This window comes from Coffea arabica, chromosome 10e, assembly GCF_036785885.1.
Source record: "Coffea arabica cultivar ET-39 chromosome 10e, Coffea Arabica ET-39 HiFi, whole genome shotgun sequence".
NCBI classification, from domain to species: domain Eukaryota; kingdom Viridiplantae; phylum Streptophyta; class Magnoliopsida; order Gentianales; family Rubiaceae; genus Coffea; species Coffea arabica.
In genome coordinates, this window is record NC_092328.1 from 42,964,165 (window position 1) to 42,970,381 (window position 6,217).

Genomic DNA, 6,217 nt, shown 5'->3' on the forward strand with positions numbered 1-6,217 from the left:
TCTTTTTCCTCTTTCTACCCAAAAAGGAGTAAAAGACACATCTTTCCTTCCACTTTGCGCTTTGAGATCAAGAAAATACGCATTTGAAGGTGACAGTTATGTCCCTAGAAAATTCTTCCAAAAAATTTTGTGTATCTAGACAAAATGAATGTTGACTCCAATGGTAAAAGTTTTATCCACAAATGGGATTGGATAAGATTTTTTATTTTTTTTTGGTTTCACAGTTATTTGTTGCAAACCCTGAGGGTGCTTGTTTCACATATTGAAATCGGAAATGAAAATGGAATCATAGACTCTGATTTTGGAATTAAAACTTTTCATTTCAATATCTAGCTTGGTTCACACATTGGAATTAGCATCATTCCAACTCCTGATGCTTGGTTTGATGAGTGTTTCGGAATTAAATGCAATTAAATTTTAAATTTACCCCTGATATAACAATTCTTATAAAACAAAGGAATAATTGCAGAAACTGATAGGTTTTGTATTTAACAAAAATATGAGACTTTGTAGATTTTGAAGTTTAAGGAAGGGATATTTGAAATTTAACGACCGTTATATAACTTTCAAAACAAACAAATTCATTCTAATTTTTTTTTTGGAATAATTTTATATACCAAATCGCGGTCACTTTCATAAAAGTCATATTTTCCCATAAAAGACCAGTTCTTTATGGTTTTCCTCCATTATAAGAACAGAGTACCCATTTTCCCATAAATAAATTTATTTATAGGATAAAATAAAAATAAACCCGTTTTCCAATAAAACATTAGCTCTTTATGGTTTCCTCCATTATAAGAACAGAGTACCCATTTTCCCATAAACAAATATATTTATCGGATAAAATAAAAATAAATCCGTTCTCCAATAAAACACCAGCTCTTTATAACTTTAGAATGAAGGGTTACAATGTCGCTGTCTCTATCACCATCAACTTTTGACTCCCTATTTCTTCCATCCCACCCAACACCAGAACAAAAAAGATTTCACAAAAGATCAAACCTTGCATGAAATGATCAACTATAAAGCTTTATTAATATGTCAACCGCAACTATGTTCAAATGCTATACTGAGCAGGTTCTTAATATACAAAGAACAATTCGTACTAAAATCTCACAATTAATTCACAGCAAGTCATCCTTCCTGCACTGAACAAGACCCTTGAAGTGAAGATCTTTAGGTTGAGGTTCTTAATATATTGAACAGGTTCTTAATATACAAAGAACAATTCATACTAAAATCTCACAATTAATTCACAGCAAGTCATCCTTCCTACACTGAACAAGATCCCTAAAGCGAAAATCACAAACCCCGTGGATTTGGGTTGTGGGTTTTCTTCAATTTTTCTTAGAGATCTTTCTGGTGGAGATCTTGTTGAATAATTTGCCCACTGAAGATATTTGCCCACTATTAATCCATTTAGATCTACTTTAGATCTTTTTTTTTTTCAAGACATTTTGGATTACAGATGAAGACTATATGATGAAGAAGAAGAGATAGGAAATCTGACGAAGAAAAAGAACAGAAGGTGCGACGTGTGATGGAGAAAAAGAGAGGGTAAGTCCATCATAAATGTTGTCTGAGGGAATAAGTTGAGGGTTTTGTCCAAAACCTCCCAATTTGCTCGGGAATGGGATAACTCCGATTTTTTAAAAATGATTCCAAAATTTGTATTCCAATAGACTTAACCCAAGCATCAAATAAGGGATTCATTCCTTTCTGTGATTCCCAAACCCTTTGACAAAGCAGCCCCTTATTTTTAATAGAATAGCAGAACAATGCAAAACTCATATGTGATAAATGTCTTTTGGAGAAGAGATCTTCCAAATTTTATTGTGCCATTTCTAATGTCGGATTTGTTAGGAAGTTAAAGAAATTTTGATGTTTTTATTAAAAAAAAAATTGGAAACTCTATATTATATCTTATCTTCTTGTGTGTCTTCTTACTCTTATTATAACATTAACTTATGCACTTAATAAAAAAAAAGAATATGAGATATAAATAAATTTTTAAACTTTACAGATTATCTTATCTTACTATAGCTGTTCTATTTTGGACTGAAGATCTTCTAAATTTTTTTATATTAAATTTTAATATAATGCATATTGTGATGTGAAATTTATGAGATAAAATGTATTAAAGTATATATTATCGAATAATTTAAAAAAATCATGAGGTTTTACAATATCCCCTTCCATAACACACCATCTCAAAAGTCATACTAGATTAATTAAAGTTGCTTATATTTGTTAAAAATCCAAAAGTTGTACATTTTTAGTACCCAATACTTGAACGCTTAGGAGGTTTTTTTTGGGTAATGCCCCTTTGAAATAGTAGAAGAAGTATGCACTTTAAACATTTTATTCTGTAATTTTCATTGTTCTATTTGAAATTCTCAGAAAAAAAATTACTTCTTAAGTATTTAATTTTTACAAACATGAAAATTCTTTTTTCCTTACTCTGGAAGACTAATTCTCAAGATAGAATATATTTATGTTCACCAAAGCATTACTGCATTCTAGTTGTCCTTCCACTATTTAACTACTTAAGAGAATGTTAAGTTGCAAATATTATGGCAGCTATTGTCTACAGGTCCAGATTCTTGCAGTTTTTTTTTATTATAATATACAAGACTGTGAGTCAAATCACCTTAACTAGAGAATGCTGTGAAACATATAGTAATTGGCATAATTTTTTGATGCTAGGGAGTCCTAAATGCTTAAACAATTGGAGGATGATGAAGCTTAGTTCTTCATACTACTTGAAAAGTTAGGCCTTGTTTGGATTGTGATTTTTCGCAAAAAAAAAAGGTTTTCTGTGAACACATTTTCTAGTTATTTTTTTATCTCACATACACCAAGTTGTTATAATATATTTTTCTACAAAAAATTCCTAAAAATGATAGCATATACCGGCATTAGATTACATAAACTTGAGGAGTTGAAAGGGAATTTGGATCAAGTTGTCAAAACAATTCTTTTCCTAAACAGTATGATATGATAGGATTTGCAAAATCTCAAATAACAGTGGTTGGAATTATGCGTTTTTCTCTGCTCCAAATGTTGCAAAATATCTTACAAGATTCAAGATTCATGACTTAATGGGAATTCTATATTAATTTATATTATTTTAGGGTTCTTGAAGACTTTATTAGTTTATTATTTTAGCTGATACAGATATAGACTTCTCATTTGCTTTTGGAAGTATTTTATGCAACTGGTAATTGAGCTGAGAAATTATAAATCTTCAACTTGGAGTTTTCTTCTACAGTTCTTGTAATCTTTTTTGTTTGTCACTTTTTGAAGAACAGGTTTGTACTTTACAAAAATGAACAAAAAATAGCATGCAGAAACTGAAACCAAAAGACAAAGCACATGTATGTTGATTTGGATAGCAGTGCCATAATTCTTATTCTATTCTCTTTTTTTCTTTAACTAATAGCCTTTCTTTTTTTCTTATGGAGTAAATTCAATACAAAAATTGAAAGATGAGCAATCTCTATAATTGTAGGTGTAACTATAGACTGCAAGTTTGCATGCAATTCATGGTTTGATTTCTATATCTTTTGAACTTAACGTTTGTGATTAAGTTTTTTACCCCAAGAAGCCAAATGGAGTTGACCCTCAACTTTGAAAAAAATTCTTTTTAAGCTTGGAAATTTTGACAATTTTTTAAGTTGTTCCTTATTTGCACCACCTCAAAATTTTGAAATTCTCTTTCTTATCTAAATTGCCCCCAATATTTTTTATGTTCTTTTTCTTATCTACATTTCCCTTCTCAAATTTTTTAAAGTCTCTTTTTTTTTTAATCTACATTCATCCCCTACACAAAATTTCTTAATTCTTATGCTTCAGAAGAGTGTTGGATCTAATTAAGGTTAGTTATAAACACTTGTGACATTTTCTAAACAACTGCTACATTATGCCACAATTTTAATTACAAACTATAATTGACTTGAGAGGAAAACTTAACATAGGCATCTTTCGATTGTAAATTTACTATTATTACATTTCATATAATGTAGAAAATTGAATCTCCTAACCTTAGGATTCTAGTTCCCCCACTATACACAATTCTTAAAAACATACAAAAAAAAAACAATATATAGAGATTTGGTGCTATCATATATATTTCACTTTATAATTTTGAGTGACAATTGTGTAGAGTCCTTTTATATATTGAATTTCAGAATACAATTTCAAATTCCTCCCAATCTCTGTAATTTTTCCTGAAGTTATCTATAGGTCCAAGAGTAACCTTTAACAAGGAGTGGAGTTAAATTAATTTAGAAAAACAAAATACTCAAAAGACCAAATCAAATCACCAATGTACCCAAGATTTTCTATAAAAACTTATGTAACTGCTATACAGGCACGGATTTAAGGGGGGGCTGGTGGGGGCTTAAGCCCCCCCCAAGCCTCCGGAAAACCCCCTATATATAGGGGATTCCAAATGTTTGCTTCTAAAATGCAGTAGGTAACTAGGTAGGTAGGTAGGTACTACCTTTCTCTTCCTATGTGTCTCTTAGGATACTGGTATTATTGTCTGAAATTTTCAATAGTTATTTATGTTTTCACCTGCTGGTGATGTAAAAACTTGGATTTTCCTAAAATGTTTTGAGCAGGTCTGAACTCTGTAGTTATTCATCATATATTCTGGACTTTGTTAGAGCCTGTGAGACTCGGAAACATAGAGCCTGGGAAACATAGCCTTTTTTTTTATTTCAGATGTTTGGTTGTTGGCAAAGTATTTTTTGTGCATCGCTGTCATGAACTATATGGTGGAGTGGGCTTTCTTTTGTTGATCAAGAAGCTTGCCAACAATAGTTGTTGGTGCTGTTATAAATGTATGTTCTGGAACAAAGAATGCTGTAAATGTATTTCCTGGAATTTAGAAAAGTTCTTGATTTAACGCTTATGACATCCCTTGCACTTCAAGAAGAATTAAATTTGCAATTACTATCAAAGTTTTCCTGCTATTTCGCTTTTTGACCGCCTTAGTTTTTTATTTTATTTCGAATTCTGATCATGAAATCAATAAGCAGGGTGAGTGATAGATTATTGATAGTTTAGAGTATTTTTTTGGAGCATTTTGAGATTTCCAAGAACTTATCAAATTCATATGAAAGGGGCAATTTTTAAACTATTTTAGTATGCGATGGGCAATTCTTAAACTATTTTTTTGAGCGGTTTATGCCTCCGAGTACTATACATATCTTGATAGGCCTTCTGTTTTCGTTGTTTCTTTTGTAGATTTGTAGATTTGGGTAAGTTACATACCCAAAAATTCAGAACAAATTTTTGGGTATGTATAATTATATGTTTTTATTATTTTTATAATTATTGATTCTAAATTTTACTTATTAAATATATTTATTTCGTCAAAAAAAATTTTTTTAATACACTTTAGCCCCCCCAAAAATAAATTTCTGGCTCCGTCCCTGCTGCTATAGAAGATGGAAGATTACTGCAAAATACAAGATCTGATCTAGTCGCGACTAATTGAGGTAGAGGGTGGTTTAAGGGGCGGGATGGGGAATGGAAGGGGTGGCAGGGGAGGGAAGGGGAGGAGAAATGAAGAAAAAGAAAGAGGAAGAAAGAGAAGGAGAGGGAGGAAGGAGAGAGGAAGAGAAGCAGAGAGAAGAAAAAGGGAGGGTGGTGCCGATGGTGAAGGAGGGAGGGTGGTGATAGTGGCATTACGCCCCCTAATATTTATATTTATAAAAACTTTTAGTGTGTATTATGAATTTTTAAATGAAAAGTTGCTTCAATTAAATACTTGTCCCCAAAATTTGAGAAATAGTATACAATACATATCATTGTAATACACTCTAAATTTTATTTTGGATAGATTTCAAAAATCTTATTTACAAATATAAATATTTAACTCAAAAAAATTACTTTTATATTAAGTCTTTGCCCTCCAAACTTAAGATAATGATTTGCTAAAGACATTATTGTCATACATTTCATGTTTGGCCTCTCCCAACTTGGAAATTCTGACTTTATTATTGAATGTAGAATAAATATTTCCTAAAAACGTGTAGTTCATATTGATTAATAGAAGAAACAAAACAAAAAAAAAGGCAAAATAGAGAATATTGATAAATGTGGGGCATCTATATCAGTAGATTAGATGTTATATTTTCAAGTAACAACTTTTCTTAATCCACATTGTAATTTTGTTAGTATTAGACTTAGCCAGAAAAGAAAAGCC